This window comes from Phyllostomus discolor, chromosome 4 (assembly GCF_004126475.2).
Source record: "Phyllostomus discolor isolate MPI-MPIP mPhyDis1 chromosome 4, mPhyDis1.pri.v3, whole genome shotgun sequence".
Taxonomy (NCBI): domain Eukaryota; kingdom Metazoa; phylum Chordata; class Mammalia; order Chiroptera; family Phyllostomidae; genus Phyllostomus; species Phyllostomus discolor.
The window spans coordinates 56,561,545-56,586,478 of NC_040906.2; the positions used below are offsets into that span (position 1 = coordinate 56,561,545).

Below are 24,934 nucleotides of genomic sequence, written 5' to 3' on the forward strand. Positions count from 1 at the left end.
TTTGATGTAAGTTCTACTGGGTTTTTTTTGTTATTGTTGCTTATATTTTTAGTGTCATATCCAAAAACTTCTTGCCAATAAGGACATCAAGATTTTCCCCTATTTTTACTTATAAAAGCATTATAGTTCAGGTATTACATTTAAGTCATTCATCCATTTCAAGTTAGTTTCTGTAAATGTTGTAAGACAAGGGTCCATTTTCATTCTTTTGCTTGTGAATATCCAGTTTTCCTATACAATTTATTAAAAACATTTTCTTCTTTCTCCACTGAGTATTTTTGTCTCCCTTCCAAAAGGAAGGTGACCATACATGCATTGGTATATTTAGGGGTTGCCTTTTCTGTTCCATTGACCAATGTGTCTTTTTTAATGCTGAATCATACTGTTTTCCAAATGCTATAGCTTTGTTATAGTTCAAACTCCGGATGAGTGATGGCTCCAGATTCATTCTTTCTTAATGAAGCATATTTTAAAATAAATTTTAAAATATTACTGAACATTTTAAGGGTTCCTTAATGCATACATATTGCAGACTAAGTTTAATCCTCGTGTGAGACTAAATAAATCACTTAGTGTTGAAATAGAGTCAAAGGCAGTAATAGTTTTATATTAGGAAGTTTTTTTCAGTTTATCATATAGCAGTTCAAGGAAAAATGGGATTATTTTGATATGTACTCATAAGGAATTGAATGTAACTTCATATTTATTATCAATTAAAAACTCCTAATGGAAGGATACCTCCTTAAGTAGGATAAAGGATATCCTACATCCAAACAACAGGAAGCATTTCCATTAAAAGAAACAAAAAAACAAACAAACAAAAAACTATGCCTTCCCCAGTGCCAAACACAATCTGCTAGAACACAGGTTTAAAAACCTCACTCATAATAGGCACAAAATATTTTTAAAACTCAGGGACTCAGGATAAAAAGTGAACTGGAAAAAGAAAAGCACAAATCTCAACTGTGGGTATGATATCAGTTAACTATAGAAAGGTATCTGTCATACCTGGAATGGAAAAGTCATGTGGTAAAGATATCAATCTGCCTTGTAGCCCAAATTAAACTCTAAATTAAATGTAATTCCAATGGCATAGCAATGGTTTGTTTAGAAACTTGACAATATTCTTTTAAAATTCAAATAATCGTGTGAGGATAACTCAGAGAGTCTGGTAGTGGACTGTGTTTGTAGGAGTGGGTTAGGAAAACTGGGGATTCCTATGTGAGATAATAACACTTGAGTCATCATACAGCACTACTATTAGTGTAAGAATCATCATCCAGATCATGGCATAAAAGCAAATCAGAAACTGACCTTTCAGTATGTGAGAATTAACTTAAGATTAAGGACACAACTTTAAATCAGTAGAAAACATTGTATTATTAAATACGTGATTTTAGCAGAATTGGAAAATAATCTAATTTCACACAATATGCCAACATAATTTTGAAATGGTCTAAAGATTTAAATATATAATAAAATTTTATGACAGTTCTAGAAGAGATCATTTGTGTGCAATAACTTTTAGGGGCAAGAGGTTTGCCAAGGCATTACCTAATGGCCAAATCATCATATATATTTGACCACATAAACATGTTTCTATGGTGAACATAGAAAGATTTATATGACAAACAAAAACAGACAATATATGATTGCATACACATGAATCAAATAACCCTTAACATTATATTATAAAGCAATGAAAGAGAAATAATCTAATAAAAAGCATTACACACACAAAAATAGACCATTTATACACACAAAAAAGCAAGTAAATAAATATATATAATTAGCTTCTCACTATTTAGAAAAAATCAAGTTAAAATGCCAGTAGAATATTAGTTTTCATTCATCAAATTGTCCAACTCACAACCCACAGAGAGACAGAGAGAGACAGAGCGAGACAAAGAGAGAAAATGAGAATACCTACTTGGGCAAGATGCTGGAGAAACAGGCACTCGATTACTAGCAGTGGGCATATAAATTGCTCAAGATTTCTAGAAGGCAATTAAGAGGATATAGAGGATAAATGGTAATGGGAAAAAAAACAATAAAAAGATACTTTTGAACTACGATTTCCATCTTTAGGGATTTATTCTAAGCTTTATTTACAAATAGGTCATGACAGCAAAAATTGTATTACTGAAACATTCTAGAAAGCTATTATAATAAATGAACATGAGAGGGAAGATTGCAGTGTGGTAGGAGGGAGCAGATTCCACTTCTCCATACACATGGGAGAAAAACCTACCCAATCTACGGAGGAACAGAGCAAACAGCCAACAGTTCCACAGCATATATGAAAATAGGAGATCAAAAATTGTAGTGGACATCAAAAAACCAGACTGTAAGGAAAGTGCTTCAGGATAATAAGGGCCCAGGGATCAGCACCGGGACCAGAGAGGGTGTAGCCCCAGACCCAGCGCTCCAGGGTCTGCTTCAGGGCACTCGGGAGAGAGCTGGGTCAACTGCTCCCTCCTCAGCCAAACAAGGACTGAGCAACACTGGGGGAGGCCTGGTTGCTTGAAGGTAGAGAGAGGGGAGTGAGGACTGAGAGACAATCACACAGGGTCTGTGAGCACCCATGCATAGCCCTGGGAAGAGGGTGGCTGGAGCCTGTGCAACAAAGGGCGGCCTAGCCCTGTGCCTGCGCCCCCAACCTGGGGACAGTGTGTTTTGTGGAAGACCCAGAGTTCATAGGCATGAACCCAGGAAAGGTGTGGGCGCTCTGCAGGATCCCCAGAGCCCACGACCATGAACTCGGGAGAGTGTGCTTAGGAGGGCCTGGACCCCACACCCAGGGCACTGTGGAGAGACCAGACTGGCTCTGGGGAGAGTAAGCTTGAGGCTGACTGAGTGCTGAACTGGAAGGGAGAAAAGTGATACCAATCGCCCCTCAGTCTGAGGAAGCCAGCAAGACCAGAAAAACCAGTTTGGCCAGTTTGAAACCAACAAGAGGTTTTTCTTGTTTGATTGTTTGCTTTTTTTTAAAGTAAATTTTGTTTTTTAATTCTTATTATTTTTATATCACTCAATTCGTTTTGCTTCTCTTTCCTTCTTTCTAGTGTTATTCCTTCTTCCTTTCTTTCCAATTTTATCTCTTCTCCCTTCCATCTACTGTTTTTTTCTTCTTCTTTTTTCTTTTTCTTTTTTGAACCTGCAAGTTATTGCATATTTGTATTATAATTTTTCATTATTCTTACATTTTTTATTTTAATAGTATTTTGGCATTCCCCTTCTTTCTGTATAGTCTTCTTTGCTTGGCTGGTTAAATTGTATCATTTGACAGGTTTCCCCTGTTATCTCATTCATAGTGTACTGCTAATTTACTGTCCTTCACTTCATTTGTGCTCCATTAGTACACTATTGAAGGTCCTATACTCCTTATTCTTGTTATCTAGATCTCATATATTCTGACATATGATTGTTGCTCTAATATTATTCTAAATAATAGCTATTCCATACAATTGTAAATACTACACAACACCCTTCCAAGATCTTAGCCCACTTCAAGGTTTCCTGAACTCTATTACTGTAGTGGTTAAGTCTATTCTCTCACACACTACACCTATTTACTATCCTTTACTCTCACCTTACTTCAGACTCTGACCTCCCACAACCTCAAGGCTTTCTAGATCCAACTCACAATCCTTCCCTCCCCAACAAGGAGCAACTTATCTTCTTTCTATCCTTTCTAAAAAGTGGCTAGCTGGGTGGAAGATCAAGGTTAACACTATACATAGCCAAAGGATCTCCTATCTCTTCTCTACTGGCTGCTAATGTAAATATCATAGAATACTCTTTTGCTGTCTTAAACCATTTTGCCTTACCCCTCCAACTGATCACAAAAAAGAGTAGGGGGAAGCTGTGAACACCAGGATACCCGAAGGAGACTGCGCCACTGAATCTCCAAGGTATTCTACCACAGAAGTTCACACCATAAACCCAGGGAGCCAGAACAGATCAATTTAAGAAGCAGAAACTAACAAGAGGAGTCTCACGAACAATGGGAAGACAAAGAAGCAATCCTTAAATGAAGGGAAAGGAGGAAGCCTCAGGAAAAATGCTAAATGAAATAGAGGCAACTCAACTAGCAGATATTGAGTTCAAAGCAGTGACTATCAGGAAGCTCAATGAGCTCACAATGAGCTACCAGAAACTACAGGGAAGCTACAATGAACTCACTGCAAACTATATCAACATGAAAAAGGAAACAGAAATTATCACCCTGGCTGGCATAGCTCAGTGGATTGAGCGCGGGCTGGGAACCAAAGTGTCCCAGGTTCGATTCCCAGCCAGGGTACATTCTTGGGTTGCAGGCCATAACCCCCAGCAACCGCACATTGATGTCTGTCTGTCTGTCTGTCTGTCTCTCTCTCTCTTCCTCCCTTCCCTCCCTAAAAGTAAATAAATAAAATCTTAAAAAAAAAAAAAGAAATCATCAACAAGGGCCAAGAGGAAATGAAGAATATAATTTCTGAAATGAAGAACACAGAGGAATCAAAAGCAGAATCGATGAAGCAGAAGATTGGATCAGCGAATTGGAGGACAAAGTAGAAAAAAACACCCAGAAAGACCAAGAAATGGAAAAGAGGCTCATAAAGAATGAAGAGGGATTAAGAGAAATACAAGACAATATGAAATGTAATAATATCCATATAATAGGGATACCAGAAGGAGAAGAAGAGCAAGGGATAGAAAACCTATCTGAAAAAGTAATGATGGAAAAATTCCCTAATTTGACGAGAGAAAAGGTCACACAAATCCAGAAAACACAGAGAGTCCCAATCAAGAGGAACCCAAAGAGACCCACCTCAAGACACATCATAATTAAAATGGCAAAATTTCAAGACAAAGAGAGAATCTTAAAGGCAGCAAGGGAGAAGCAGGAAGTAACATACAAGGGAGCCCCAATAAGGCTAGCAGCTGACTTCTCAATGGAAATGCTCCAAGCCAGAAGAGAATGGCAAGAAATACTCTAAGTAATGAGAACCAGAGGTCTCCAACCAAGGCTACTTTACCCAGCAAGGCTCCCAATCAAGATGGAAGGCCAAATAAGAAGCTTCCTAGACAAAAGAAGTCTAAAAGAATATACCTCCACCAAACCAGCTCTGCAAGAGATGCTAAAGGGACTGCTTTAAGGAAAGGAAAGAAGAGAGAGAGAGAGAGAGAGAGAGAGAGAGGGAGAGGGAGAGGGAGAGAGAGGGAGGAACACAGGCACATAAATGGCAATGAATAAGTACCCACAAATAATAACTTTAAATGTAAATGGATTAAATGTTCTAATCAAAAGACAGAATAGCTGAATGGATAAGAAAGCATGACCCACACATATGCTGCCTACAAGAGACCCACCTCAGGATAAAAGACCTAAACAGGCTGAAAGTGAAGGGCTGGAAACAAATTTTCCAAGCAGATGGACAGGAAAAAAAGCCAGAGTAGCAATACTCATATCAGACAAAATAGACTTTCAAAAAAGGGCCATAAAGAGAGAACCAGAAGGTCACTTCATAATATTCAAGGGACAAATCCACCAAGAAGACATAAACATTGTAAATGCATATGCACCCAACATAAGAGCACCCAAATACATAAAGAAAATCTTAGAGGACTTCAAGAAAGACATTGACATCAACACAATTATAGTGGGGGATTTTAACAACCCAGTGTCAAAACTGGGCAGATCTTCCAAACAAAATACCAACAAAGATATTGTGCCATTGAACAATGCCCTAAGTGAAATAAACTTAACTGATATATATATAGAGCCTTCCATCCCAAAGAAGCTAAATACACATTCTTTTCAAATGCACATGGAACATTTTCAAAGATAGACCACATAATAGGACAGAAAACAAGCCTCAATAAATTCAAGAAAACTGAAATCATACCAAGCATCTTCTCGGATCACAAGGGACTGAAACTAGAAACCAACCCCAAGGAAAAAAAACCCAAACACTCAAAATTATGGAGATTAAATAGCATGTTATTAAACAATGAATGGGTCAAGAATAATATTAGGGAAGAAATCAAAAAGTTTCTGGAAACAAATGGAAATGAACTCACAACATCCCAAAACTTATGGGACACAGCAAAGGCAGTTCTGAGAGGGAAGTTCATAGCGATACAGGCCTACCTAAAAAAGAAACATTTCAAACAAATAGCCTAACCCTAAGTCTACAAGAACTCAAGGAACAACAACAAAGACAGCCCGGAGCAAGTAGAAGAAAGGAAATAACCAAGATCAGAGCAGAATTAAATGACATAGAGACTACAAGCACAATTCTAATGATCAATTCATCCAGGAGCTGGTTCTTTGAAAAGATAAACAAAATCAACAAGCCTTTAAGCAGACTCATCAAGAAAAAAAGAGAGAAGACTGAAATAAACACAATCAGAAATGAAAGAGGAGAGATTACAACAGATACCACAGAAATACAAAGGATTCTAAGAAATTACTACAAAGAACTGTATGCCAAGAAATTTGAAAACCTAAGTGAAACAGCCAAATTTCTAAAAAAAAAATAATCTTCCAAAACTCAATGAAGAAGAAGCAGAAAATCTGAACAGACCAATAACAGCAAATGAAATTGAAGCAGTAATCAAAAAACTCCCAATACACAAAAGCCCTGGACCAGATGGTTTCACAGGAGAATTCTACAAAGCATTTAAGGAAGAGCTAACCCCTATCCTTCACAGACTATTCAAAAAAATCCAAAATGATGAAAGACTCCGAAACTTTTTTTATGAGGCCAACCTCATCCTAATCTCAAAACCAGATAAAGACACAACAAAGAAAGAAAGCTTCAGGCCAATATTGCTGATGAACATACACACTAAAATCCCCAACAAAATATTGGCGAACCACATCCAACAATACATTAAAAAGATCATACACCAAGACCAAGTGGGATTCATCCCAGGGATGCAAGAATGGTCCAATATTCGCAAATCAGTAAGTGTAATACATCACATAAACAAAAGCAAAGACAAAAATCACATGATCATATCAATAGATGCAGAAAAAGCATGTGATAAGGTACAGCACCCATTTATGATAAAAAACACTCAGCAAAGTGGGAATAGAGGGAGCATTCCTCAACATAATAAAGGCCATATATGAGAGACATCATCATGCTCAATGGGGAAAAACTAAAATTTTTTCTACTAAGATCAGGAATAAGACAAGGTTGTCCACTTTCACCACTTCTATTCAATATAGTATTGGAAGTTTTAGCCACAGTGATCAGATAAGGAAAGGAAATAAAAGGCATCCAAATGAGAAAGGAGGAAACAAACTGCCACTGTTTGCAGATGACATGATAGTGTACATAGAAAATCCTATAGGCTCGGCCAATATATTGCTTGACCTAATAAATGAATTTGGCAAAACAGCGGGATACAAAGTCAATATCCAGAAATCAAAGGCATTTTTGTATATCAACAATGAAACAGCAGAAGTAGAAATCAAGAAAAAAATCTCATTCGATATAGCAAAAAGAAACATAAAATACCTAGGAATAAACCTAACCAAAGAGGTAAAAGACCTGTATTCAGAAAACTACACAACACTGAAGAAAGAAATCAAGGAAGTCAGAAACAAATGGAAACATATACCGTGTATATGGATTGGAAGAATTATCATTAAAATGTCCATACTACCTAAAGCAATTTACACATTCAAAGCAATACCTAGTAAAGTACAAATGGCACATTTGACAGACATAGAAAAAACAATTCAAAATTTATATGGAACCATAAATGACCCCGAATAGCTGTTGCAATTTTGAGAAAGAAGACTAAAGTAGGAGGGATCACAATACCTGACACTAAACTGCATTACAAGGCCCTGAAGTCAAAACAGCCTGGTACTGGCATAAAAACAGGCACATGGACCAATGGAACAGAACAGAGAGCCCAGAAATAAACCCCAAGTCTCTATGGTCAATTAATATTTGACAAAGGGAGCAGCAACATAAAATGGAGTAAAAATAGCCTCTTCAACAAATGGTGTTGGGAGGACTGGACAGCCACATGCAAAAAAATGAAACTCAAGCACCAACTTACACCATACACAAAAATAAATTCAAGGTGGATAAAAGATTTAAATATAAACTGTGACACCATTAAAGTCCTAGAGGAGAACATAGACAGGAAAATCTCAGATATTTCATGCAGCAACATTTTTGCTGATATGTCGTCTTGAGCAAGGGACATAAAGGAAAGAATAAACAAATGGGACCTCATCAAAATAAAACACTTCTGCACAGCTAAGGAAAACAGTATTAAAATAAAAAGAGAACCAAATGTATGGGAAAACATATTTGCCAATGATACCTCAGACAAGGGATTAATCTCCAAAATATATAAAGAACTTACATGACTCCACTCTAAGAAAACAAGCAACCCAATTAAAAAATGGGCAAAGGACTTGAACAGACACTTTTCCAAGGAGGACACACAGAGGATCCAGAGACACATGAAAAGATGCTCAATATTGGTAGCTATCAGAGAGATGGAAATTAAAACCACAATGAGATACCACTTCACACCATTCACAATGGCCATCATAAACAAAGCAACAAGCAACAAGTGTTGGAGAGGTTGTGGAGAAAAGGGGACCCTAGTGCACTGTTGCTGGAATTACAAACTGTACAGCCACTATGAAAAACAGTTTGGAACTTCCTCAGAAAACTACAAATGGATCTGCCTTTTGACCCAGCAATTCCATTGCTGGGATTATATCCTAAGAACCTTGAAACACCAATCCAAAAGAACCTATGCACCCCAATGTTCATAGCAGCACAATTTACAGTAGCCAAGTGCTGGAAGCAACCTAAGTGCCCATCAACAAATGAATGGATCAAAAAACTAGGGTACATTTACACAACGGAATTCTATGCAGCAGAAAGAAAGAAGGAGCTCCTACCTGTTGCAACAGCATGGATGGAACTGGAGAGCAGCATCATGCTAAGTGAAATAAGCCAGGCAGTGAAAGGCAAATACCATATGATCTCACCTTTAACAGGAAGCTAAACAACAAAACAAACAAACAAGCAAGATATAGCTAAAGACACTGAAATAGAGAACAGGCTGACAATGACCAGAGGGGAGAGGGAAGGGAATTTCAGGGGAATTTCAGGGGAGAATGGGAAGAGTTTACAGGAACAAATATAAAGGACACATGGACAAAAACTATGGGGGGTGGAAATGGTAGGGAGATGGGGAGGAATGAGTGGGTGGGCTGGGATGGGAATAAAGGACAGAAAACTGTACTTGAACAACTATTTAAATAAAGTAAAAAAATAAAAAAATAAATGAACATTTCAGTGTCTTTGGTTATATTTTGCTAGTTTTTTTTGTTTTGTTGTTTAGATTCCTGTTAAAGGTGATATCATGTGGTATTTGTCTTTCACTGCCTGGCTTGTTTCGCTTAGCATAATGCTTTCCAGCTCCATCCATGCTGTTGCAAAGGGTAGGAGCTCCTTCTTTCTTTCTGCTGCATAGAATTCTGCTGAAATAGGGGATAGTCTGACAGTGACCAGAGGGGAGAGAAGAGGGAATTTCAGGGGGGAATGGGTAGGGTTTACAGGAACAAATTTGGAGGACACATGGACAAAAACTAGGGGTGGGGGCGGTAAAGGGGGGAAAGGGGGGAGGGTTGGGTGGGTGGGCTGGAATGGGAGTGGGGGGAGAAAACTGTACTTGAACAATGATTAAAATAAAATTTAAAAAAATGCAAAAAAAATAAATGAACATAATAGGTCTTTTTAGCTAAAACATATGAAAACAAATTGGGAACATAAATATTGTGATATATTTAAAACATATAGATAACAAAAGTTACTCATAATTTCACCATGCATGGGAAATTTCTGTTGTTATCCATATTTCTATAGAAAATGTTTCTATAGAAAGATTTTATAAACAGGATGAAACTAATACAATTTTGCAAACTTTATTAACATGAATATATTTTTATGACAACAGATACATTTGTTCAACTTTTTATTGGCCACATATTAATTCATAAAATGAGTTTTCATAGAGTATTTTTATCATAAGAAAATATATTGTAAAACAGTTATCCTTGCAGGTAAAATTTTTCAACACCTTTAGCTTTTTAAAGTAATAAATAAAGCCAAAATATCTCAGTGTTCTAATCTTAGAATATTAAATTTTAACTTTAAGAAATGTAAGGGTTAGTAAAACCATGCAGAGAGTTTGAAAAGTGGTTTTATTTATACTGGCCATATTATATTCATGAATTGGGAACTTCGTGAACATCTTACATGAAGACATTTCCCTGGGCCTGCACCTATTGAAGAAGACACTAACTATATCCAACCATTTTAATCCATTTCTATGCAATTAATCTATTTCATTTCACTCATGTCACTTTTAAGATGACAAAAATTATTTGATTAATTAAGTCATTTCATTTCTGGAAAAAGTCATGAACATGCTGATCAAAATAACCTTATTTAGTAGCTAATGTTGTGAGAATCAAATGAAATAATTGGTTTAAAGCATCTAGCAAAATGCCTGGCAAATGACAAAATTATTGCATATAATAAGGCTTGCTGTTATGATTATTGCCATTAAGCAATGTGGGAGAAATACAGTACATGGCCCTTGCCATCAAAAAGTTCAAAGTAATTGTAATTATGCATTTCAACCATTTTCATATTCTAGGGGCAAAATGAGTGAATGCTAAAAATGTAAGAGCTATTCTGTTGAAAATAACAATGTTTATTTAGGCTCTGTTCATCAGTTTTGGATTCTATTTATTCTTTAATTTTTCATCAAAACATTTGCTTATTTCATATGGGGGAATTTTTAAAATATACATGCTTCCTTATTAATGTCCATTAATTATTTATTCAAGTTTACTTCCTAGGGTTATTTTTTTTTGCTGTCTCTCCAACTTTATTCATTTTTTAAAAATCCAGGCTGAATGTGTGATATGTATGTCTTATGTAGCCATGGTCTTAGTGTAACGTTTAATTTTAGTACTAATTTGTGACCACCATAATTGCCAGCCTAATGATCAATTATTCTGGTGGTATAACACCCTTAAAATGTATTTATCTGTATATATATTATCTATTATAATACCATCATTTTGGCTTAGAGAGAGTAGTACAAATTTCAGATAAAAATGTATACATATATATTGTATACTACTGTCTCCAAGCGAACACGAGTGTGTCATAGAAACAGCAAACAGAGAAAAACTCAGATACAACACAGCAAGATAATGGATGACATCTTTGGGAAAATTATGAAACAGGACAGTCTATGTTAGTAAAATTAACTATGTTTAAAATTAATAGTATTTCTCCCAAGCCCAATTCCCCTAAAATGGAATTCAATTTCCCCAACTCTGTCATTGTTAAGATTTAGAGTACAATGGCCATGGCTGGTGTGGCTCAGTGGATTGAGTGCTGGTCTCCAAACTGAAAGGTCGCTGGTTGGATTCCCAGTCAGGGCATATGCCTTGGTTGGGGGCCAGGTCCCCAGTAGGGGGTGTGTGAGAGGCAATCACACATTAATGTTTCTCTCCTTCTCCCTCCCTTTTCCTCTCTAAAAATAAACAAATAAAATCTTTAAAATAAAAAAATAGGGTATAGCATGAAAGTTACAGGTACTAAAGGTGAACTATATTAAGCATTCTTTATTGTGAATACTTAAAAGCAATTTTATTAATATGATTTAAAACTAAAATATGTACATTTTCATGTTACAATATTTCCACTAACATTATCATCCAATCATGGCATAAACACATGTAGTATCACATTCACTTCAGGTCTCCACAATGTAACAAGTAATGGGACTCACCACTGTATTTTAGTCAGAAATATCCAGCATTTTTAGCACTTTGGATGGCTGTCTTCCCCAGAAAACTGGGGAAGCACTGTGAAAACACAGTGCTTTGGAAACTGTTTTCAAAGAGTTGGGGGTATTTTTTGGAGGGGAAGGTAGTCATGCTTATTTAGGCCACTCCCCTTAATCTGTTAAGGATTTTAAAATAATTTAATAATTCATTATATAAAACAAGTCTCATACTATTTCATGCAAATTCCTATAATTATAAATTACATAAATCAATCTTTATTGCTGCTCCATTACTATATTTGTGAGATAAAATAAAAACAAATGCAATATACTGAGTGTCCATTGCAAATTTAATTCACTGAAAATCTTTTCTACCTGAAAATTAAATATAAATGGAAGAAAATTACTTTTTAGTGTTTACATGTTGGATTTTTATGGAAAATCAAATATTTACCTTTTGTTATATTTACTGCAATTGCTCTCTCTTCTCGTTTAAAAACCATGCTTCTAACCTTAGCCCAAATAAATCTCGGTGGAACTCAGTAAATTTGAGACATGTAATTATTCTAGTTCATACCAGATCATCACTATAACTGAACATACAAAACATATGGTACACTAATTCCATGGCCCTAAAATATTCCCAGTTTATTCCCAAGTTTCTCAGGCAAAAAAGAAGTAACAGTTTCAGAGTACAAACATGTAGATGGTTAGATATTGCAGCCAATTCTGAAATAGCACCAACTGACTCCTTTTCTCTGCTTTCCTTTTCCCTTCCTTTATTTTTTTTAAGCGGGGCCAGGTTTAATTCTTTTCTGCCTTTACATGCTCACAAAAATACTTCCCTTGAGCTGCCAGAAAGCATCAGACTGCCTGATCTGCATGATAAATTTTAAAATCTTTTCAGAAACACAAAGACATTTGCTTCAGGCATTATGATTTCATCATCACCACCATAAACAAGTATAAAGCCAACCAATCTCTGGTATTCCAACCAAAGCCAAAAGATATAGTACTTTGAAAATGGTTGGTAGAATTATAATTATCTAAATTCATTTGGATCCCTTTGGAAATCATGATATTTTGCAGTTGGGCAATCATTTACTTATTGCCATGACCACTACTAGATGACCCCAAAATAAAAATGTGATTCTTACAAAGAAATTTATAAAATGCAAATACTCTAAGTAATATTTGTAAACAAATCACACTGTCAGATGAAAACATTCTGGTAACCAAAGTAAAGATGGTATTTTTAATATTTAATAGCAACTTTAATTCTTGTGCTCTTTGTGAAACTAACTACAATATCAATTCCACCCATGAACATACTGAGTAAATAATAGATGTGAGAAAGTGGAAGGTTTTCTATGATGTATTTCAGATCTCACCAGAATGCATCCTTATTCCTTGAATGACATAAGAAACAATACCATTAACACCACCAAGACTACTTTCATATTTAGTTTTTTATGAAGCTACCTGAGAGTTAAAACCACAAGTGATAAGTGGTTTTTCTAGATTCACTATGATATTGATATATAAAATTTTATTCGAAATTTGATCCAATTTGGCTTTTAAGTTTATAGCCAAAATTACATTTTCAAGAGCTCAAAACAAATAGGCAAATATAAAAGCCAATTCTGTACCTAGCCAGCAAATGGAATATAATTACTCCATTCAGTCAGAAGCTGTGACTAAGTGACTCTAATCGAAATGCAAGGTAAGTGGATTTCTGAGGACTTGAATTATTGAACAAGTAAAGTAGGGTCCTGGAGCTCAGAGAATGGAAAGATATCATTATCTTTTTTTTTCCTGGGGAGTCCAGGATGCCCATTCACCCCTCTGGCAAAAGTGGAATGTACAAAAGATTTTACTTTTAAAGTAAATGAAATACCCTCTATTTGTTAGCTTCTGTTAAAGAAGTGTGCTGCATACTTCATCTCACCTTTTCTTCATTGTAACATTTTCACATTTACACAAGTAGCATTATGTCACCAAGACAAACCGATTTCCTTCGTGTACACGCAATACAACATGTTTGCTGTAAGGTATCTCCATCAATGTCAGTGACATACAAGGAAAAGTCTCAACAGTCTGCCCTGTCACTTACGGAGAGGGGAAGGCAAATTGTTTATTCACACTCAATTACATTCTCAGGCCACTATTGCTTTAGCTCATTGAATTTATTCATAAACTCGCCACTGGCACTATATTACATCCAGGAGATATCAGCACTTTCACCAGAAACCAACTGAACAAAAAAGCCAAAAGGAGATAAGATGCCAATTACCTTTACCAAAAGATAGACTTATTTATTCTGTTTCTAAGAGGAGCTGGCACAAAAGAGAGAGGTATGTCTTTCACTTGATGACTTGGGTCCCTCTACATAGCAATCAGTGCTATACCAGAGCAGCAGAGACCATGGGGATCTGCAGTGAAGTCCTCTGCTGCCAGCTCACATATGCATTCTTGTCAAGGTACTCTCTCTGGACCCCACTTTCCACATCTGTAAAACAAGGGAACCAGCCTAGATTTTCTCAAAGGCCCTACTAGTTCTAACATTCTTTGAATTCAAAATGAGTTTGATGCTTTAACATTGTTTATCTTTGTTAGACACAGAACATTAGATCTTCTCAAAACATTAATTAAAGGGGTTTCCTTTCTCAATTTGCCCAACTTTATAAAATAATTAATAAGGTTTTATATTGGAGATTAGGCTAAAAAGAGCTCAAAGTAACAGAATCCCCCTAGATCACATTTTTTCATCTGTTCTTCCTCACTCTTCTTCCCTCCTGTGTATTCCACACCATGGTTCTGGTCACACATTCCATTACAGGCTGTTCAATGATGCCTGTCTCTTTTCCTCACAGAGGAGTATCAACAAATGTTTCCCTCAAAGCCCTTGAAAACTCACAGAGAAATGTTCATTAACAGCAGTGCTGGAAAAGGCTAATCAAATTCTGCAGCTGTTTTATTTGCAGGCCCATCTTCTCCTCTGTGCACAGATGTCTCTTCCTCCATAGACTCTCAAAATGGTGATGAAGCAGAAAAGTTATGACCAGATGTCAAAAACAGTTATCAAATAGTTCATTTTATCAAAATAAAACCTCTCTCCATTCCAACTTTTGCCCTTTCAGGGAACTGTTCAGATACTTATTACAAGTACGTGAACTATAATTTTTTAAAACTTCCAGAACATCATTTTCATCTGGAAAGAATCTTGAGCCACAATTGTAAGACCTAATGGTGTTTATAGGAACATTACAGGTACTTTGTGAACTCACAAGCTGTAGAAATCAATAGGCATCTTGCATAGAAGTCTTGCAATTGATTTTTCCAGGAGAGTCAATTTGTAACTTTAGGAGAGGCAGAGACACTGAGAGGATGTAAGCACACTGGAGGTTAAAAAAAATCACAGGCACATGGAAAATGCCGCACTGCGCTAGATGAGGTCGTGTCTCAAAGAAGCGGGGTCTTCGGTGACAATGTTGCTCAGGAGTGGCTAAAGGGAAATACATAAAAAGACTAGGCAGCTCCTGCAATGCTCCGGGGCTTGGAGAAGGAAAGCTCTTTGAGGTACAAAGAAGATGTATTTCACAGAGTGTTCCCGAGCATCCTGATTTTAAACGTATACTGTTACTTTTTTAAGGATAATGATAGCCAGTAAGCTCATTCTCTGCAGTTTTTAAAAATTGTCTGAAATTATAAAAATAATGCATCATGCACTTGAAATTTGCCAAGAGCATAGATTTCAAGTGTTCTCATGACCACCACCACCAAAAAAAAAAGAAAGAATGAAAAAGAAAACCCAAACAAACAAAAAAAACAAAACCCCAACTAACTGCGTGAGGTGATGAGGTGATGGATGTGTTAGCTTGATTGTGGAAATCATATCACGATGCATTCATACATCAAAATATCATGTGGAACACCTTAAATATGTACAATTTTTATTTGTCAATAAAAATGTAAAAATAGAGAACTATCTAAAATTAATCTATTCGCTCAGTAAAGAAGTCTAAGTGTCATTCAGTGCTCAGTACTCTTCTAAGCATAGGTGACAGCAAGGTGTGTGTCCTCACAAGGATACAGTCACCTAGAGGAAGGGGTGAAAAGGCTACATACATCTCAAACAATGCTTATCCCCCCCATAAATACTACGCTGACTGCCAACGGCCTTTCTATGTAACTAGAGACTCTTGTTCTCAACAGCTATCGCTTTCTCTTTTCTTCCAAGTGTTCCTTTATTTCCTCCTCCTCTTATTATGCTTTCTGCAAATTCACAAAAATAAGTTCTACTTTAGTCAAGAGTTAAATAATACGAATGGTAAATATTCTCATAAATTATACTATTTTTATTCTAAATATGTCTAACATTGATGAAGGAGAATTCATGAATACCAAGAAAACTTCTGAATTTGGGGGGTTGGGCAAAAGAGTTTAAAAGTGGAATTTTAGGGATCAGGGACGCATTGTATAAACTGTAGTGTAGATTTTAGAAGTCTGTTTCAGTGTGTTAAAAATCCCCAAACGCAAATGCTGAAAAATAATGCTAGAAAAAAAAACTTTTATGAGGAGAGGGACAAAACTCTTGTTTTGTATAATTTTTACCTTTACTTAAGGGACACAGCTTCAAAAGGAAGTATATACCCATCATCCAACAACACTGATTTATGGGGCTTTTATTCACCTTGTTAATTTTTGCTTTGCATGATGTTAACTCTTCTAAAATTAATTTGAAGGTCCTTCTTTGCGTAATGACTGGGATTGAGTAGACATGGAGATGTTGGTAAAAATTTGTCTCTTCCAAAATCTTTATGTGTGCCAGGAATACCATTGAAATAACTGGAATTTTATGTCAGAACAGTTCACACTAAGCTAAATGATGTTGTTCACATTAACTGTTCAGGAGTAGTGTACACATGTAGAAAGCTACAGTCACTGTAGTGCCTGAACTTGGCCTTGAGTTTGAGGTTTACCAGTGTCTAAACATGTATAGAATTTCAGGGACTTCAAAGCTTTGATTTCAGTGCACGATTCTTTGAAAGACAAACATCATTTTCTCACCTAGGAAGTAAATCTGTTGTACTCAGTACTGCAAGTATTCCACAAGTCATTAGCCAGTATAGACGTTCAAAAGATCTCAATCGATCAGATTTTTAAAAGAATTTATTTATTTATTTTTAGAGAGAGAGAGAGAGAGAAAGAAAGGAAAAGAAACATCAATGTGTGAGAGATACATTGATTGCTGTTTCTCACACACTCCCAACTGGAGACGTGGCCTGCAGCCCAGACGTGTACCCTGACTGGAAATCAAAACTATGACTTTTGAGTTCACAGGACGGCACTTAATCCACTGAGGCACACAAGCCAAGGACTCAATTAGATTTTTTAAAAATGGATTTGGTTCAGAAAGTGAAGATACATACGAAATCATTTCCAATTTCTGCCTGCTTACCTTCGATTGAACTCATTTTTGCCTCTCATACTCACTCCATAGAGATGAACAGAAGTATACTACTGAGATAATTAAGCAAAATGATATCATGTTTTGCAAGTACGTCTGAACATTTCAAACTCTAGAGCAGGTATAACCCAGCAGATAAACAAAGAAACTCCAAGAATCGACCACACAACACATTTGGAGCCAAACCGGAAACACGGCTTCAGACACTCACCAGTGAAATGATTAGAGGTGGACGGATCGACACTATCAACACTGTCAGCACTGCCACAGCTAAAAACTTCATCATCTGATTCCTGCGCAGAGGAACAGAGTGAGGAGCTGTCAACTTCTTCACACTTCCCCCTTAAAATTCCACTCATAGCTGCAGCGCTGTCACATGTACCTGTAACAGAACAGGGACAACAATGCACTTTAATATTTGACCACCGATTGCATAGTCAAGGTTTCCAAATTGCTTTGGGGAGCTGTGATTTTTTTGAATGACATCTACCATATTATCATATCCATGCAAAAATTATATTTTCCATAATGTTTGAAAGCACTGAAAAACAATTATACCTTGATTATTATTTGTATCCTCATCTGACAACAGTATTTCGTGAGAAAAAAGTCAAAATTAACAATGTGGAATCAGAGAGTTGCATAAAGAAATGTTTCAGTGTTATCAAACATTGAAACAGGAGTCAAATACATGTATTTGATTTGTTCTGGTAAACCGTGTGCTGTCTTTGACAGAGCCAGAGTTCAGAACAAAACAGATCACTCTCTTGCACGCTGTCATACCCAGAGCATACTGATTAGGGCACGTCTATCTTGCTTGGAATTTCTTTTTTCTCAGTGCAAAGGCATCTACTTTCCTGGGGCTCTTTGTCCATCAAAAATCAAATTGGTTGCTAGGAATGGCTATACCTGCAGAATTTAGATGCCTCATCATGTTTCCGGTCAATTAAGCAGAGCTATAGGGAATACTTGAGTCCTATGTCAAGGAGGCTGGCTCAGTAAATTTTACATAGGGTAAACCACAGTCCCTAAATATTTTACTGGGTAAAATATTCAATTTAAGTCTTCACTCTCTGTTATCGACACAGTCAGGGAAAGCCAGTCAGAGGTAGCCTGATGCATTTAAAAAAATTTGTTAATGTCAGTTTAGATGAGTCATTAAACCTATGAGAATAATAATTTATTCAGAGCTATAGAGTAGCTATTAAGGTGATCCGCAGTTGCAAACACAAATGCCTACAAATGCAGGTAACCTCAATGAGGAAAGAGTGTCAGATGTAATATAATTATGCAGTGATCTTAGTCTTCTCTTTCATCTACTGTTATTTGTAACAAAGGTATAAAGAAAGATTTCTCTACCCTAAGGGAAATGATAGCACAGGCACAACAATGATAGCACAGGCACAACAAAAAATGGTCTCACAGCCAAGGAGACAGTAGGTGGTAAGTAGCATGACTTGTGGAGAACAGGAGATGCATGTTTAGACCAAAGGGAGAACCTGCCACTCAAGCCTGGTTGCCTCTGCTCCATGCCTTCCCCATTTGATCTCCTCTAAAATCTGACCAGTGCCCCATTAAAATGCAGGAGCAGTCTTTACCTCCTCAGGTTTCACAGTCCCCATCTTCTTCTCCCTTGCTAATTTTGTTTATAAAATTAAAGCAGCAATTTTTAGATTACATTATAATTTATTATTTTAATTTCTTGGTTTGTATTGACTTTATTGGGGTGACATTGCTGTACAATTCTATATCATCTGTATATTTTATTGTGTGTTCACCACCCCAAGTCAAGTCTCCTTCTGTCACCATTTATTCCCCTTTACCCTCTTCTACCTCCCCCCCTCCCTCTTTCCCCCTGGTAATCAATCACTATGCTATTGTCCCTGTCTATGAGTTGGGTTTTGGGGGTTTTTTTTGCTTAATCCCTTCACCTTTTTCACTCAGACCTACAACCCTACTCCCTTCTGACAGCTGTCAGTCTGTTCTATTTAAAGCTCAACCTGGACTGGCTCTATAGGACAGACAAAGAATGGTTCAGATCTGTGACCTGGAAGGGATAATAGAGTAAGGACTCAAAATACTTCCTTAGTCCAATACAACCCTGAAACACCTTTTAGAGATACTTCAGTTGGGAGAACAAACTTATTTTACAAAGGATACCTGCACAATATATGCTAGCAAGAAGAGACAACTTCGGCCATCAAATTTCAGTATGGCAGTCCAAACTGTGCCCTCTTGGTAGTAAGGGGCAAGTCTAACTAGAGAGACTTTCTTTACAAAGTAGCAGCAGCCTTGGGATGGGCCATTTTCCTTATGCCCCTCAGTGACCTCAGAGTCTCCTTCAATTTTGGTAGCTACTTTTCTTTGGGACATATTTGTTCTGAGTCCTTCTGATGACTGACTTCTTCTGCTTCTGTACTTTCTGCTTCTTCATACCCCCAGATGGCATATGGGTTTAGATTTTGACAGACTTGCCCGTACCTCAATGGATCTGAACATCTCAACTCTGAACGCCAACTGACTTGTTCTTTCACTATGTCTCAGTTCAGATTGTTGAAAAATGTCATTCAGTCACTTATGCCATTCAGTAGAAAAGAGACTTGCTTGTCTGCTGCCTTTTGTTTAAGAGCCATTTATTATTTATTCAGTAAACATCTATTGAGCTTTCATCATGTATCAGTGACTATTTTAGATACTGGAGAATAAAATAACAACACAGAAGAAAAAAAACCTTTCTTTTAATAGTGCTCATTTACTTGGTATTGATGGGTGAAGACAAACAAATAATAAGCAGGTAAGTAAATTAAATGTGTAACATGTCATACGGAGATCAATGTTATAGAGAAATATAAGCAATTAAGTGGTACAGTGACTACAAGTTTGGCTGATAAAGAACATTCTGCTTTTAATTGATTGATGAGCTAATGTCACAGTGAGAAAGCATAAAGACATGGAGGGGTTGGGGTGGGGGCAATTTTGACATCGGGGGAAAAAACAGTCCAGACGAAATGAATGGTGTGTGCCAAGGCCCTGGGCTGGGCACAGTAGGTGATGAGGTTAGACAGGTATTGGGCCATTTTGTGTGGAGCTTGTGAAGACTTTGGCTATTGTTCTAGTGAGAGAAGACCACACTACAGGGCTTATGTAGTAGAGTGACAGACCTGGTTTATATTTTAAAAGGGGCCTCACTATCCTGTCATTTCATAAGAAGACAGAGGGGCTATGGTAAAGGGAAAAGTAGCTTTGAGAGGAGAACAAAAAGATTCAGAATTAAGAAAGATTCTTAGTACTTAGTGGCTCAGAGGAGCAGTTCAAGTTAGGAAATCTGATGAGTCGGATAGCTAGAAAGGTCCCTAGTTCTTTTGTTTGTTTGCTTCTTCTTTTGTTTTTTCAGGGGAAAGAATTTAGAAAGAAGTTAAAAGGAGATGGAAGGTCAAAGTGCTTCCCAAAGCAAGCTGGTTATTTAATTTCACCTAGAACCATCTCTGTCTCTAGATTTACCAATTATTTACATCAGTGGAAGCCATCTTACAGACCAGGTTTCAAATAGGACCAGTTCAGATACATTGTACCATTTTGTGGGATCGCCTTGCAAATAAAATTAACAATGAAAAAGTAAGCTTTTCTTTATCATGCTAAAAGAATTCATTTTTAATTTGGTAGATAAAAAGGAATATATGGATGGTGACCACTACCAAAGATTTACTTATTTGTGGGAGAATGGAGGCAATAATTTAATAACTATTTTACCCACCATTATTCCTAAAGTTACTTATTCAAGATTTTTAAAAAGTCAAACACACAACCGCTGCCTTTGATTGCCAGGATTATAGGACTCTGACTCTAGATTATCACTGTTTGAAAGCCAGTCTCCAACTTAAATAGTTACTTGGTGACCTAATGTGATCATTATTTAGTTGAAGAAACTCTCTTATTTTCAAGTGATTTTAGAAAGTTTTAGAAGATTTGCTTGTAAAAACTGGGAGCTCTCGATGGTTTAAAACAAATGTTGACATACCTTGTTTATTAGTTATAGGAAACTATTTGGATTTATTTCTTAACTGTTATGAAATTCATGTTAATAAGTTGTGTATGAATTTGCTCACATTTATGCTTTTAGTTTCTGATGGCCTTGAAGAATCTTGTAGCAAGTCTTTAAAGAGAACTGTATGATTAGATATTTAAGTAAACACAAAGAAAAGGGTAGGAGAAAAAATCCCAAAGCATAACAGACACTTGTCAAAAGAGATACTGATCTTCCTTTATTTTTGCAGTGTTTTTCCCACTGCAGTGTACTCTGGTTGTAGTGCTAAAACTGCAACGTTACAAGTATTCCCATGGCGACGGACAGTGAAATCATGCAGGAGAAGCTAAACTGTGAGAGATTAAGTTGCTACCCCTATCCAGATGTCTGCAGTAGTAGGTGAGAAGGGAGAGAGGATGAGGGAGAAAACAATTTCTCTAAATGCCCTTGACTGAGACTGTCCCATCTGCCTATCAAGTGAAAGCAATCCTAAGCAATATTAGGAGTCACTCTATAACACAGAATGCTGTTTGGAGAGTACATGGCTGGAAGACACTATTAGCAAACAGAGGGAAGTACATATGACATTTATATTTCCTGGCATCTGAGATTACAATACCTGTTGTGTATTTGTTAGAAGTCAAAAGTCTTAGAATTCTATTTCAGGATCATTTAATACAGTTCTTTGTTTCCCAGGTCCAGAAACAAACAAAAACAAAAATGTGGTGCTTTCTTGGATTTTCTTAATCTATCTAATGAGAATACTGTATTATTACTAATCCTACATCTAATGATTCCTCTGAGAAGTATATAAAATAATTTTCTCCATACATCTAATATGAAGAGTTAGTTACCCATGGGCATGGGTTGATTACCAGATGTTAGTAGATAAACATTAGAACATGAGTTGGGGCAGATTATTGAAGCCAGAGATGGATGCAGAATAAAGGTGAATAAAAGTGAAAGTAAATGGTCCTGGGAACTTAGAGGGGAAAGTAGGACATGGGAGAGTCACAGAGGGATGGAGGGAAATCTCCAAAGGAAAAATGGACAATTTGGTGATGTGAGAGATATCACTTAGGAGAGAAAAAGCAGTCTTTATATTTACCACACATTTGACTTCAGGTACAGAAAAGTGGTGATGTGTACTACAGTAGGACTTAGACTAGCCGATTTGTTAAAATTTCCTAGGGACATTTTTAAACATATAAAGAGTCCCAGGAACCACCAGCAATCACTGGGATAATGAAGAGGGCGAAGCCAGTTGCTTGAAAACCTGGTTTCACCATTTCTTAAAGTTTCTCAGCAAGTTAGTTAATTTCTCCGGGCCAACATTTTTTCACCTGTAAAACGGGATTAACAGTGGCTGTTTTATAGAGTTAGAATATGCACTGTAGGTGATTTCTTAATAATTGTTAACTTCTCCATTCATCATTGGTACCTATCATGTATTCCAGATGCCTTACATTAGAGCAAAAACAAAACAAGAACAATTCTTTAAAATCTTGGCTCAGAGTGTAACGTAGCCAGTTTAGCATAAAGGAGGGCTATAAATTAGGAGTGAGACACCAGGCCACACCATTTGCACTTTGAGGCATTGAATGGATGGCAGCAGCACAGGAAATTAGGGAAAATGATACAAAGTCTTCTTTTGAGGATGCCCTGGTTGAATGGGCATGACCAGTGTCAGGGTGACCTAGTCAAGTGTCCCTGTCTTACTAAAATCCCCCCTACAACTCCATGTGGATGCCGGGGCTCCTAAGAAGTCTCTAGAAGCTAGTTCCACCTACAGCAATCTGAGGAGACTTGTCAGGATGTGTTCCCAAGAGACCATGTCTTGCCAAAAGGCCAACTCCCACTCCAGGAAGGAGTGTGAATTGATTATATATGCAATTTTGTAACCTATGCTTTTTCCACTTATTACATGAGCACTTTCCCTTCTTGAGCATGTTCCACTTATTACATGAGCATTCCACTTATTACATGAGCACCTTCCCTTCTCTTCAAATAATTTCCAGAAGCACATGTTTTTGTTTTATTTGGTTTTTATTTTTGTGTTTAAGACTACATAGCATCTCATTGAACAGCCATGCCATAGTATCAACTGAAATTCTAAGGGAGATTGGTTTTTTAAAAGTATTTCTTATTGCTCTGGCTGGCAGAGCTCAGTGGATTGAGTGCGGGCTGTGAACCAAAGCATCTCAGGTTCGATTCCCAGTCAGGGCACATGCCTGGGTTGCAGGCGACAGCCCCCAGCAACCGCACATTGATGTTTCTCTGTCTTTTTCTCCCTCCCTTCCCACTCTAAAAATAAATAAATAAAATCTTTTTTTAAAAAAGTATTTCTTATTATAAATTACCATGTAATTAACATTTTCTTTCCTGTGTCTTTGTGAATAATTCCAATTATATCTTTAGGATGAATTTCTAAAAGTGGAATTACTAGATTTTCAATACACATTGTCAAGTAACCTGGCAAGAAGTCTCTACCAATTTGTATCTTTAATGGTGAACTGGGATACCACTTTATCATCAGCTTGACATCACTGTGACATTGTTATTTTAAACATTGCTGTGAATGTTTTAGATACTCATTAAGAGCTAACACACATACAGTGCTTACTTTGTGCCAGGCACTTTCTAGCATTTTATATAGGTACAATATTAGGATGGATTCTAAGGTGAAATACAAGATTCCCCGCCCTCTGGTGTACATTTTTGTATAATCCCAGGATTACATACATGGTAAAATTTCACTCCCATGATTTTGTGTACCTCATATGGGAAAGGAAATTTTCATATGTAATCAGGGTCCCAAATCAACGACCTGATAGATCCAGGTGGGTCTGACCCAATCACATGAACACTATAAATGCAGGGGTCAGGTATTTAGGGTAGGAAGGATTCAGTGCAAGAGAGACCCTGTGGCTGCCTTTGAAAATAGAAGGGGCCCACATGACAAGCAATGTGTGTGGTCTCTAGGATCTGTGAGCGGTTCTAGCTGCAGCAAGGAGAAAATGGGGACCTCAGTCCTATGACCACAAGGAAGTGAGTTCTGTCAACAAGAACTTGATGTAGAATAGATTTCTCCCCAGAATGATCAGACAAAAATTCAGTCCAACTGACCCTGATTTCAGCTTTATGAAACCCCGAGCAAAGAACTTAGCCACATTATGCAGGACTTCTCACCTACAGCACTATACACTAGTAAGCGGACATTGTTTCAAGCTGTTAAGTTTGTAGTAATTTGTTACATAGCAATAGAAAACTAATATAACATATAACATATAACAACTCATTTAGTCTTCATCATCTATATGAAGCAGGCATTATTTTTTTAAGATTTTATTTATTTTTAATTTTAGAGAGGAAGGGAGGGAGAGAGGGAAAAAAGGTCCATGTGTGATTGCCTCTCATGTGCCCCCTACTGGGGACTGGGACTGCAACCCAGACACGTGTCCTGACTGGGAATTGAACCAGTGACCCTGTGGTTCGCAGGCCAGCACTCAACCCACTGAGCCACACCAGCCAGAGCATGAAGTAAGCACTATTATTAATACCATTTTCAGATTAAAAACTGAAGAACAGAGAAGTCAGAT

The 24,934-nt window shown here is 36.9% G+C and overlaps 1 protein-coding gene across 1 annotated transcript in view; it reads right to left on the reverse strand.

Moving 5' to 3' along the window:
* CSRNP3 (cysteine and serine rich nuclear protein 3) overlaps positions 1-24,934 on the reverse strand; it is a 198,359-nt gene that overhangs the window by 159,695 nt on the left and 13,730 nt on the right. Inside the window, exon 2 of the mRNA XM_036023371.1 lies at positions 17,523-17,693. The gene's annotated coding sequence lies outside the window, so the exon portion shown is untranslated. The remainder of the gene's footprint in view (positions 1-17,522; positions 17,694-24,934) is intronic.